The sequence below is a fragment of the Nerophis lumbriciformis genome, linkage group LG33 (genome assembly GCF_033978685.3).
Source record: "Nerophis lumbriciformis linkage group LG33, RoL_Nlum_v2.1, whole genome shotgun sequence".
NCBI lineage: Eukaryota > Metazoa > Chordata > Actinopteri > Syngnathiformes > Syngnathidae > Nerophis > Nerophis lumbriciformis.
The window spans coordinates 23286247-23300533 of NC_084580.2; the positions used below are offsets into that span (position 1 = coordinate 23286247).

At 37.1% G+C, this 14287-nt stretch overlaps 1 protein-coding gene and 1 pseudogene across 1 annotated transcript in view; one reads left to right on the forward strand and one right to left on the reverse strand.

Moving 5' to 3' along the window:
- Positions 1-14287, reverse strand: part of LOC133575751 (uncharacterized) — a 381675-nt gene that overhangs the window by 323346 nt on the left and 44042 nt on the right. The gene's annotated exons all lie outside the window — the stretch shown is intronic.
- The window catches only part of LOC133575700 (uncharacterized), a 79407-nt pseudogene continuing 72035 nt past the window's right edge, over positions 6916-14287 (forward strand).

The window sequence follows — 14287 nt, forward strand, 5'->3', positions numbered from 1 at the left end:
GCAACATATGTTGCTCCAAAACCTGTATGTACCTTTCAGCATTAATGGTGCCTTCACAGATGTGTATGTTACCCATGTCTTGGGCACTAATACACCCCCATACCATCACACATGCTGCCTTTTACACTTTGCGCCTATAACAATCCGGATGGTTCTTTTCCTCTTTGGTCCGGAGGACACGACGTCCACAGTTTCCAAAAACAATTTGAAATGTGGATTCGTCAGACCACAGAACACTTTTCCACTTTGTATCAGTCCATCTTAGATGAGCTCAGGCCCAGCGAAGCCGACGGCGTTTCTGGGTGTTGTTGATAAACGGTTTTCGCCTTGCATAGGAGAGTTTTAACTTGCACTTACAGATGTAGCGACCAACTGTAGTTACGGACAGTGGGTTTCTGAAGTGTTCCTGAGCCCATGTGGTGATATCCTTTACACACTGATGTCGCTTGTTGATGCAGTACAGCCTGAGGGATCGAAGGTCACAAGCTTAGCTGCTTACGTGCAGTGATTTCTCCAGATTCTCTGAACCCTTTAATGATATTACGGACCGTAGATGGTGAAATCCCTAAATTCCTTGCAATAGCTGGTTGAGAAAAGTTTTTCTTAAACTGTTCAACAATTTGCTCACGCGTTTGTTGACAAAGTGGTGACCCTCGCCCCATCCTTGTTTGTGAATGACTGAGCATTTCATGGAATCTACTTTTATACCCAATCATGGCACCCACCTGTTCCAAATAAGTGTTTGATGAGCATTCCTCAACTTTATCAGTATCTATTGCCACCTTTCCCAACTTCTTTGTCACGTGTTGCTGGCATCAAATTCTAAAGTTAATGATTATTTGCAAAAAAAATGTTTATCAGTTTGAACATCAAATATGTTGTCTTTGTAGCATATTCAACTGAATATGGGTTGAAAATGATTTGCAAATCATTGTATTCCGTTTATATTTACATCTAACACAATTTCCCAACTCATATGGAAACAAGGTTTGTACCAGTGTAAGAAACACAAGTGTGCTGGTGAGAACAGCAGCAGCAAATGAAACTGCAGGATTTTAATTTTGACTTTCTAACAACATCAGCACATATAACATGTGTGACATTGTTGTTTGTGTAACAATCTTTTTAATTTTTTTTTACATTTATAGATTAGATATTTTATATTAGTGATGTTTTAAGTCAAGTACATGCATTAATATGCAACATTGTGTACTTTTATTAAAAATCTAACAGAACAATTTGACTGAAAAGGTGAGAGTAAACAGTACAAGACATATTTTAGTGTTTTCTATAGGTGTTTGAAATATTGAAGTGTTACATATTTTTATTTGTAATTGTTAATGATCCCATAGATTAGCACCTTTATATGATATACATATGTACTGGTTCACATCTGAAACATCTTCTGGACCACTTCAGGAAGCATATTATTATTATTTACTTTATACATCATTTGAACAGTTGTCTTTTATACAATTTAAAATTTGTGATTTTATGAATCATTTGTTGGGTCTATAATCCATTTTATTAATTATCTTTATTACTCTCTTTTGTAATATGATGATTGTGTAGTGATTGTTTTATATGTATGTCCCCAGACCTTTATGCAATATAAAAGTGAGAGAAAATGGCTGAATTGTTTGTGTAAGGATGGTTTTGTTTTTACAAACTTACATTTGTGGATAAAAAAAAATCTCCATTATTGGGTTTTAAACATTTTTTTTACGTTTTTTTTTCTTTTTTAACATCCCCAAAACAATATCAATATCAATCAAATTTTGGAGTGTCAGGCAAAAGCCAATATTGTACATCATCCCACAGAGATTTACTTTGCATACATTCATAAAATAAACTGTTTATTTTGTTTCCCTATCACAGAACGAACAAGTTTTGTCATCTTTTGCAAAACATCTTAAAAATGATTTTCAGTTGTCAATCCGGGGCTTTTTTTTTTCTTCTAAAATTAACTCCTTTGCGTTTGAAAGAATGGAAACTTTGAAGTTATGAGTATTTTTTTGTGCCAGAGAAAATACAGTAAAGAAGAAATAGTAAAAAAAAAAAAAAGAAAGAAAAAAAGATGATATAAATAAATAAATGATAAATGGGTTGTACTTGTATAGCGCTTTTCTACCTTCAAGGTACCGTATTTTCCGCACTATAAGGCGCACCTAAAAACCACAAATTTTCTCAAAAGCTGACAGTGCGCCTTATAACCCGGTGCGCTTTATATATGGATAAATATTAAGATTCATTTTCATAAAGTTTCGGTCTCGTAACTACGGTAAACAGCCGCCATCTTTTTTCCCGGTAGAACAGGAAGCGCTTCTTCTACGCAAGCAACCGCCAAGGTAAGCACCCGCCCCCATAAAACAGGAAGCGCTTCTTCTTCTACTGTAAGCAACCACCCGCCCGCGTAGAAGAAGAAAAAGCGCGCGGATACCGTACGTTTCATTTCCTTTGTGTGTTTACATCTGTAAAGACCACAAAATGGCTCCTACTAAACGACAGGGATCCGGTTCATGAAAAGACGCAATCTCTCCATCCGCACACGGATTACTATTTCACAGCAACTGATATTCCTGTGAACCGCACTGTGGATACAACGGGAGCACGTACGGCGAATATTCGCACCACAGGGAATGAGAAGTCATCCTTCACTGTGGTTCTAGCTTGCCATGCTAATGGCCAGAAACTTCCACCCATGGTGATATTCAAAAGGAAGACCTTGCCAAAAGAGACCTTTCCAGCCGGCGTCATCATCAATCAATCAATCAATCAATCTTTATTTATATAGCCCTAAATCACAAGTGTCTGAAAGGGCTGCACAAGCCACAACGACATCCTCGGTACAAAGCCCACATAAAAGCTAACTCGAAGGGATGGATGAAGAAAAGATGAGCGAGTGGTTAAGGTAAGTTTAAGTTTACGCGAAGAGGCCGGGTGGCTTTTTTCACGCAGCTTCGTCCATGTTGATATACGATTCCATGCGCGCCCACATCACGCTGGTTTTAATATATTATTAAAGTTTGACTGACCTATTTGACTGTTTTTTTGACATTCCTTTAGCGCAGTTAGATGCGGCTTACAACACGGGGCGGCTTATAGGTGGACAAAGTTTTGAAATATGCCGTTCATTGAAGGCGCGGCTTATAACCCAGGGCGCCTTATGGTGCGGAAAATACGGTACTCAAAGCGCTTTGACACTACTTCCACATTTACCCATTCACACACACATTCACACACTGATGGCGGGAGCTGCCATGCAAGGCGCTAACCAGCAGCCATCAGGAGCAAGGGTGAAGTGTCTTGCTCAGGACACAACGGACATGATATACTGTAATTCAAATATTTTGAATGAAAGCCTTTTTAATTTTTGTAATTATTTTTATTTGCAGGTTGTATTTAATGAAATCTTCAAATAATAAAATACTTGTATCAGTCAATAAGTGCATCAGCGACCAAATGCCTTTTTCAAACCATTGCTGTACAAAGATGGACTTGTTTCTCATTTTAATATAAGAACAATTCCATAGTGGAGTATTGTGTGTGATGAAGTTGTGTTTGTAAATTAGTTTCCAGTACAACAACACTTGCTGGTAGAGAGAAGTACAGTTCACATTTCAACCGATACGGCAAAAATTCCGGTACTTCGGAATCGACACCAGTCCTCAACTGTACCACTTTTCGGTACTTTTGTGTGTGTTAATAATATTACAATGTATATTAGCATCAATCGAGCACAATTTTCGTAAAGTGGAGCCTTACTTTACCTAATTTGTAGCATTTTTGTGTCAATTTCTTTGTTGGCATTGACAATTGCAACATTTACCTAAAGGTAGTTTGGCTGAGTCCGCTCTCAGTGTTGCTGGAGTGATCACCAAGTGTCGAACAGAGGTCAAATTAGTTTGAAGTGCGATAATAAACAGACATTCAACATCCAGCCAGGCTGACTGTTTGTCCCTGGCATTGAAAACTCATGCCACATTCCACGTTTGGACTCATTGTGCACTCTTGTTTGTCACCATAGCAACCCATTAATTTTTACCTGTCACGTCACGCACCTGTTTCACGTTTTGAGTCATGCACCTGTTTTCGTTAATCATGTCTGTAGTATTTAAGTTCATTGTTTTCAGTTTGTCTGTCTGGTGACATCCCACAATTATGCTCGGCACATTTCTTACACTTGATTTCATGTCCATCGTTCATGCTGCTCCTTTTAGTCAATGCCAAGTAAGTTTTGTTTATTAATGCTATAGTCTTTTTGGTTTCATAGTTTGTTCTCCGCCACTGTGCGCGCTTTTCGTTTGTACTTTTTTTTTGCTATAGTCTTTTGGTTTCATAGTTTGTTCTCCGCCACTGTGCGCGCTTTTCGTTTGTACTTTATTTTGATATATTAAATAAATCATGTATTTACATTCCCGTCTCGCCCGAGCCAACTTTCCGTTGCATTCCGGAAAAGCAAAAACCCAGGACCAAGTCATGACAGCCGGAGGACCTTGGGGCTGCGGAGAACGTTCATGTTTTTAAGAGCAGGTTTAAGACGCAACTTTTTGATTTGGCTTTTACCTGATATTAATTATTTCAATGAAGTCATTTGTATTTTACTTTTCATCCTATTAGTTATGCAACAATTTATTTAGTTCTATTTATTTGTTATACATCCATTTTATTTGTATATTTGTACATTTTTTTCCTATTCATCTTCATATGTCTTAATTGTATTTTATTTTTTGTATCTCTACTTATGGTTCTTACTATTTTACAAGATTTGTTATTTTTATTTTACAACGTTCCTCAGATGAGCCATCTGCCTCAGGGGTTGTCGGCCAGGCTTGTGGGGGCGCTTTTGTGTCAGCGTCCTGGTGGCCATGGTCAGTGCATTGATGAGCATAAAAAACATAACATCAGAAACAAGACAAGATTTAGTTTATGAAACAGTTCAGGCAATCTGCAGAATAAATAAAGCAGGAAGTGTAGTAACATTTCTCTGGTACCTGCTCATCAGAGGTGGGTAGTAACGCGCTACATTTACTCCGTTACATCTACTTGAGTAACTTTTGGGATAAATTGTACTTCTAAGAGTAGTTTTAATGCAACATACTATTACTTTTACTTAAGTATATTTATAGAGAAGGAACGCTACTTTTACTCCGCTACTTTTATCTACATTCAGCTCGCTACTCGCTACTAATTTTTATCGATCTGTTAATGCACGCTTTGTTTGTTTTGGTCTGTCAGACAGACCTTCAAAGTGCCTGCCTTACTGGTGACGTTTCAGTTCGTTCCACCAATCAGATGCAGTCACTGGTGACGTTGGACCAATCAAACAGAGCCAGGTGGTCACATGACCTGACTTAAACAAGTTGAAAAACTTATTGGGGTGTTACCATTTAGTGGTCAATTGTACGGAATATGTACCGTACTGTGCAATCTACTAATAAAAGTTCAAATCAATCAATCAAAAGTGTGAAGGAAAAAAGATACTTGTTTTATTTCAACCGTACATCCCGTCAAAAGCCTCAAGACTGACCGCACATGAGGACGTTCCTGTCTTCACAATAAAAGTGCCGCGCCATCGCGCCTGCGCTTTCAAAACAAGAGTCTCCGAAAGCCAGCGTAAACAAGCTAGCAAGCTACGGAGTTTGACACCAATATATTTCTTGTAAAGTGTATAAAAACGAATATGGAAGCTGGACAAATAGGATGCCAAAAACCCACCACTTTCATGTGGTATTAGACAGAAAGGAGGAACTTTTCTTCTCCTGCATTTGAAAACGTGGACGCTATCATCACGACTGTCTGATTACAATCAACGCAAGTCATCAGAATCAGGTAATACACCAACTTATATTCTAGTCTTCATTAAAGAAAGGAATCTATATGTTAAACATGCATGTATATTCATTAAAACATCTTTAACATGTAAACAAAAACAGCAAAATAAATACTTATAAATTATATACTGTATATATCAATGTATATGTATGTATGTATGTATATATATATATATATATATATATATATATATATATATATATATATATATGATATGAGTGTGTATGTTACTCATCAGTTACTCAGTACTTGAGTAGTTTTTTCACAACATACTTTTTACTTTTACTCAAGTAAATATTTGGGTGACTACTCCTTACTTTTACTTGAGTAATAAATCTCTAAAGTAACAGTACTCTTACTTGAGTACAATTTCTGGCTACTCTACCCACCTCTGCTGCTCATGTAGGAGTTGTGGGCAATGAATTAGCAGATAGATACACAAAACAAACTAGCACTAAAACAGAAGTAAACATGGAGATGAACCACAGTAAAGAAGAAGTGAAGAACATCATTAAGATAGAAGACAATAAAAAGATCATTGGAATAAGGAAAAAAATGGTCGAGAGTATTACAAAGTCCAGAGGAGAGTAGGTGTAATGAGAGGAGGAATAGAAATAGGAAGGAAGAAGACATTATTACTAGAATGAGATTAGGACATACATATCTAAATAGTTGATAGGAAACATAATACAGGACTGTGTGACTGTTGTCATCACATAGAAAGTGTAGGACATCTTTTAATACATTGTAGCAAATACAATAGAGAAAGGCCAATACTGGGAAATAAGTTAGTGAAAGAGAAGGTTAGGTTAGTAGTGGAAGATATTTTAGGATTGCACTGAGAACACATAGGTTATAAAACATTATACACATATTTAAAAAAGACTGGGTTAAATAAAAGAATATAGAGTAGGGATCCACCTCGGTTCACACTCCATTTCAGTAGGTGGCGGTAATGCACACCACAAGGTTGCTTGTCAACCGCCATTAAACCAAAGAAGAAGAAGAAGAAGGCTTTGTTTATCCCTCATGAACTTTGACTTCGACAAATTGGACATGCGCAGAAGCTAACTTGGTTGATAGCGCGACCTCCTGTACTGTAGAATGTAGTATGGACCATAGGACAGGACGAAGACCTCCTGTACTGTAGAATGTAGTATGGACCATAGGACAGGACGAAGACCTCCTGTACTGTAGAATGTAGTATGGACCATAGGACAGGACGAAGACCTCCTGTACTGTAGAATGTAGTATGGACCATAGGACAGGACGTTAAGAAGCTGTGGAGGCCTAAGATGCTCTACTAGTCTGCTGGAAATCCAAAGAAGACGAAGGAGTCAAAAGCAAAATGGCGTTTGACAGAGAAGGCCTAAACGTGGCCACTGGCCATTATTGTTTCTCTATTTGTATTTAGTGCATACATGTACGCATATATGTCGTGTAGTAGATGAAACATTGTTAGTCATTGTTTGTATCCGGATACATTAGTCTGAGCGCACTTTATCAAGTCTTGTGCTAGTTAGCTTAGCTTGCTAGTTAGCTTAGCTTGTTAGCTGCTAACAAAGAGACGCGGACGTTATCAACACATCGCTAAGTAGAGATCAAATGTGAGTGTAAAGTGTTGTGATTGTGTGAAAATGTGCGAAAGAACGATAGCAAAGTATGAGGAGGAACTTTGTCCAACAAAAGAGGAGAAGGAGCGACAACATCAACTACTGGACGCTGTTTTCAAGAAACATCAAGTTGTGTTCCACAGAACAGGTTTGTTGACTTCTTACTCTCACATCTTTACTAACTTTATATTTCATTAGTAACACTTTTCTTCAATAGGAAGATGCTTTGTCTTGTGGGGATGATGCAATGCTTTCATTTAGATTCTTCATGAAAACGAGACAGTTTGAGGTTGATGTTCCTCTCAGTTTGTAACAATGTGTGATTGATTGATTGAAGGACTTATGAGAAGTTTGCATAGGAAAGGGTACACTTTCATCACGGTACACATTCACTGCTACAAGAAAGACATGGTTTCACTTGAAATATTTGTTTATGAAATATTTGTTTAACTCACACAGAACACAGTACTATGGAGAACGTAGCATTTAGAGTACACAAATACCGCTAGAAAATACAATTTAAAAAAAACAAAAGGCTTCTCCTATTCCCAGTTACAACCTAAAATGTATTTTCAAAGTGACTTTGAAGGAAGTAAAGGATTTACACTCCTTTATGTCTATTGATCGGGAGTTCCACATGTTGGTGGTATAGCAGGAAAACAAATTAGAACCTTTTTTTGGAGTGAAATCTGGGTTGAATGTGATTTTTACAACTACCTCTGGTGTTATAATGGTGAATATATTTTGAAGTATCGAGACAGGTACATGAGTATTTTAGTGGTATGGTGTATCTTGTACACCAGACCAACTGCAAGAAGATGTACTCTGTCACCTACCAAGAGCCTCCCCACGTTAAGGAAATGGTTGGCGGAAAGGTGAGCCCGAGATGAACATTTGAGTAGAAGCCCAATAATTTTGTTTTGGGCTGTCTGGAGTGAGTTTTTCAGGGCTTTTAAGGCGTCACGGTACCAAACATGAACTCTGTACTCAAAAGTGGGGTTAAATGAGGTCTTGTGTTAGAGTCTTAAGTGTATTTCTACCCACCAGCGGGGTGATCCTACTATGTAAGAACTAGGGTTGTGTATACTGGTATTGGTATAGTACTGCGATACTATCCATCTATCCATTTTCTACCGCTTGTCCCTTTCGGAGTCACGGGGGGTGCTGGAGCCTATCTCAGCTGCATTATTCATATTCGGTACTATACCGCCAATATCAATATTTTTTGGCATCACAACATCTTTCGTGTTTATAAACTCAGGAAATATGTCCCTGGACACATGAGGACTTTGAATATGTACTACCAATGTATGATCCTGTAACTACTTGGTATCAGATTGATACCCAAATTTATGGTATCATCCAAAACTAATGTAAAGTATCCAAACAACAGAAGAATAAGTGATCATTAGATTTTAACAGAAGTGTAAATAGAACATTTTAAAACAGAAAATAAGTAGATATTAACAGTAAATGAACAAGTAGATTAATAATCTATTTTCTAACACTTGTTCTTAATAATTTTGACAAAATAATAGAATATAAATGACACAATATGTTACTGCATATGTCAGCAGACTAAATTAGGAGCCTTTGTTTTTTTACTTCCTACTAAAAGATAAGTTGTCTAGTATGATCACTATTTTATTTAAGGACAAACTTGCAATAAGAACATATGTTCAATGTACCCTAAGATTTTTTTGTTAAAATAAAGCCAATGCACTTTTTTTGTGGTCTCTTTTTTTCTTAGAAAAGTATCGAAAAGTATCACAATACATTTTGGTCCAACACCAGTAAGAACAGAATTTGTCAGTTGATTCTTTAAATACCTTAGTAGTCATTTTTTCTCTAGAGAGATTAGTCTGTATGATGCAGCCAAGATAGGTAATCTAATTTTTTGTTTGTTATAATATTGTCACCCACTTTGACTGTGAAGTTATCTACTTTTTTGAGGTTAGGAATTGACCCAAGGACCTGTGTACTTGCATGTACGGAGCGAGTCTTAATTTGCCAGTTTGTCTTTGAAAGCCTTGCTAGTCTAGGTCTTGAGGATTGTAGCTTTGCTTGTTTTGTGGCCGTCAGCCTGAGTTCTATGTTCTTTACGGATACAGAAAATGATGACATGAACACTCAAGCCGCATACAGTAGTTCCACTTGTGGTGATCTTAGACTGGTCAGAAGTAACAACGAGGTCTATGAAGGTTTAAAAGGACTCACTCACCCTGGTAGTTTGCTTAATGAGCTAAGTGAGGCAATGTTGGTGGCACAGCTTAGTGAAGGTTTTAAAAATGGGTGCATCCTTTCAGGACATATCTGTGTTCCAGTCCCCAAGAAGATGTAAACCTGTATCAACATGTTTACACACAACTCACACACTCACCAAATACATTTTATATTGTAATCAAATCTAATTAAAGTTATAATTTCACTTCCTGATTCTGACTTACATGCAACAATAAGTGAAAGTAAACATTTATTTTCAGTAACCAAAGTAGTCAACACTTGATTTATTAAAAGAACAAAAAGGTGACTGACTTTCCTTCAGCGTGTCGAAGATGGTCTCCAATTCCTAAAGAGGAATTGTTGATGGAGATACTCCATAAAACACCACTTAGTAAAACACGTTTTTGGTAAAAGTTCCTTTTGGCCCAGCCAACAAAATGACCACAACAAAGTATTCTGCATGATGACAAAAACATACCATTTATGTGATTTTGGAATTAGATTTTTTTTATTTCCATGATATTGAAGTCATGGTAATGACTCTGTCAATTTTTACACACTTTACATCAGTGAAGTTAAGAATGCCTCATTTAATGCTGCCTCATACTTATAAAAATGTTTTCAAATTGACCCCCATCAAACTTCCAAGTCTGTTTTTGTACTCTTTGTACCACTTTTGAATTAATTTTAAGAAAAAAGGAGGTATTTCCCATGTTTTTATTGGTTGTTTTGCTACACACTTTTAACACAACACACAAAAGAACACAAATAATGTAATTGTGTTAAGATTCAAGATGCTTTATTGTCCATTCTTTAACATGTACAAGACACATACGAACTGAAATTACATTTTCGGCACAGTCCCACTAAGAGCAGACATACGTTACAGGGAGACAAGACGAGACCGCCAACGGATCAGCCATTTATGGCGCTCCTTAAAAAAGGTGGGAAAAAGGTGATATTGGGAAAGTGGGGAAGAGTAAAAAATATCAGTTTAAGGCTGGACCCTCGGGAGGGGTTCATACTGAGTCCAAGGGAAAAAACCTAACAGTGTCAGTCCAAAACTATTTCTATTCTCTCTTTATCTTATTTACTTATTTACCCAACAGATGTCCAGCAGCCCCCTCACATTAAAGAGGAAGAAGAGGATCCACAGCCCCCCCACATTAAAGAGGAAGAGGAGGAAGTGTGGATCACTCAGGAGGAAGAGTCTCTTCTAGGGCAGGAGGAGGCTGATCTCACCAATTTTCCACTGACTGTTGTCTCTGTGAAGACTGAAGAGCATGAAGACAAACCACCTGAGTCCTCACAACTTCATCACAGTCCAAGTAAGCACATATCATTTTATTCTCAGGGCATTCAATCCATCACAACTGGACTGTTCACTTTGTCTTAGAAGACGTTTGTCCTCTCATCCAAGTAGGCTTCATCACTTCATGCTCATAGACTTAAAGTCTTAAATCTAATCACTAGAATTTAGAGGGGAACTGCAATTTTTTGGGGGATTTTTCTATCGTTCACAATCATTAGAAAAGACATGAGGGTGGATATATTTAAAAAAAAAAAATGAAAATCACATTCTAATGGGTGATATGGCCTTTTATTAATATGTGGATATTTTTAGGCATGTCGCGATACACCATATATATGTGGATATTTTGCCTTAGCCTTGAATGAACACTTGATGCATATAATCACAGCAGTATGATGATTCTATGTGTCTACATTAAAACATTTTTCTTCATACTGCATTAATATATGCTACTTTTAAACTTTCATGCAGAGAGGGAAATCACAAGTAAAAGTGTATTTATTAAAGAGTTATTAAGCAGTGGCACAAACATTCATGTCATTTCCAAACAGAAAGTGCAAGATTGTCAGAGACATTTTAAAACAAGCTATTAGTGCACTTTTGTGCATGATGTCACTAAGATGACATAACAAAACAACACTAAATTAAAGTGCACTTTTTGTACAAAACGCCACTACAATAGTTTAAAACAAATAAAGTGCTTTTTTGTGCACGATGTCACACAAGATATTTCAATAAGTGTCAAATAAAAATGAGCTGCATAATAGGAAATCAAATAGTGTACCGGTATGTCCTTCACTATGTGGTAGGTTCCTGCGGACGTTATCTCCTTCTGATGTTGACTATTTGTTTCATACGGTGTTGATGTGGAAATGGTTGCTTGGACATTTTGTCAGTGTGGCACCGGCCGAGATGTTGACATGCGGAGTTTCAAGCACTTTTCATTCTCTAGCGGGTGACTTTTCAAATGATGCTACAAATTAGCAGTGCTGCTACTTTTTGTAGCAACGCTTTTGCCGCATACTTGACATATTACGGTTGTCTGTTCAACATATTCCCGCTTGAAGCCAAACCACCGCCAGACGATGGACTCCCTGCCGTTTTTCTTGGTAATTAATTATTCCATCAATTGTTACCAGATTTGCACCTTCTTTCTCTCGTATTACCACTAGCACCACTCCGTTAGCACCACAGCTAACGTTAGCATACCGCTACCTGTCTGCTCCGTGAGAGCGTATGACGTTGCACGCGTGACAATATGTGACGTATGTAAGAAGGTGCGCTTGTTTTATGTCTCTGTGAGAAGGAGAGACAAGAAAGAGTGAGAAGAGCCTGTAGTGTAATGCCTGCAGCTAAAAGCAACTGTGTGAGAACGTATACTCCAATATCATCATATAGTCATTTTCTATATCGCACAGAGACAAACCCACGATATATCGGTTATATTCCATACATCGCCCAGCCCTAATTGTAACTCATAAATGTAAATAAAAGTCCACTTGCAATGGAGCCAATGGGAGGTCCTCTATAACCATCCAAAATACACCAACAATACTCCATTTGCATTTTGTGGCTTAAATACCAACCAAGTATTAGTTGAGTTGAGTTTGAGTTTATTTCGAACATGCATGCATACAACATGATACATCACACATGCATGCATACAACATGATACATCACACATGCATGCATACACCATGATACATCACACACGCATGCATACAACATGATACATCACACATGCATGCATACAACATGATACATCACACATGCATGCATACAACATGATACATCACACATGCATGCATACAACATGATACATCACACATGCATGCATACAACATGATACATCACACATGCATGCATACAACATGATACATCACACATGCATGCATACAACATGATGCATCACACATGCATGCATACAACACGATACATCACACATGCATGCATACAACATGATACATCACACATGCATGCATACAACATGATACATCACACATGCATGCATACACCATGATGCATCACACATGCATGCATACAACATGATACATCACACATGCATGCATACAACATGATACATCACACATGCATGCATACACCATGATGCATCACACATGCATGCATACAACATGATACATCACACATGCATGCATACAACATGATACATCACACATGCATGCATACAACATGATGCATCACACATGCATGCATACAACATGATACATCACACATGCATGCATACAACATGATACATCACACATGCATGCATACAACATGATACATCACACATGCATGTATACAACATGATGCATCACACATGCATGCATACAACATGATACATCACACATGCATGTATACAACATGATGCATCACACATGCATGCATACAACATGATACATCACACATGCATGCATACACCATGATGCATCACACATGCATGCATACAACATGATACATCACACATGCATGCATACAACATGATACATCACACATGCATGCATACAACATGATACATCACACATGCATGCATACAACATGATACATCACACATGCATGCATACAACATGATACATCACACATGCATGCATACAACATGATACATCACACATGCATGCATACAACATGATGCATCACAATTTCCAGTTTCTCTATTCAACATGTTGGAAAAGGAGTAGGAAGAAGCAGAGCTTATTTAATCCTACCCCTTTTCTTTTACATAACACTTGCTAAAACTTTTGTTCACTTCCTGTTCTCAATTTATTCACAATATACTCCATAAGTAATCACAATAAAAATAAATAAATAAATAATAATGAGTGAAGTAAGTTATATTTCATATGTTGAGATGAGTAAGATTATCTAGAAAATGAACGGATGGATGAAATAAATTCAGAATGTTTATCATGGTTCTTCTTCTTTGTACTTTGTAAACACTTTAAGTTTGAAGAGTTTCTTGAAGTGGATCATATTAGTACATTGTTTGATTGCTTTGATTAATCCATCCCATCATTTAATTCCACATACTGATATACTGAAGGTCTTAAGTGTTGTACGTGCGTACACATGTTTTAAATTACATTAATTTCTCCTCTTTTGTTGAGAAGAATTGTTGTACATTCTTGGCTAGCAGGTTATAGTTTGCTTTGTGTATCATTTTAGCTGTTTGCAAATTCACTATGTGGTGGAATTTCAGTATTTTTGATTCAATGATTAAAGGGTTTGAATGTTCTCTATATCCAACATGATGTATTATTATAACTGATCTTTTTTGTAACACCGTTAATGAATGAAGTGTACTTTT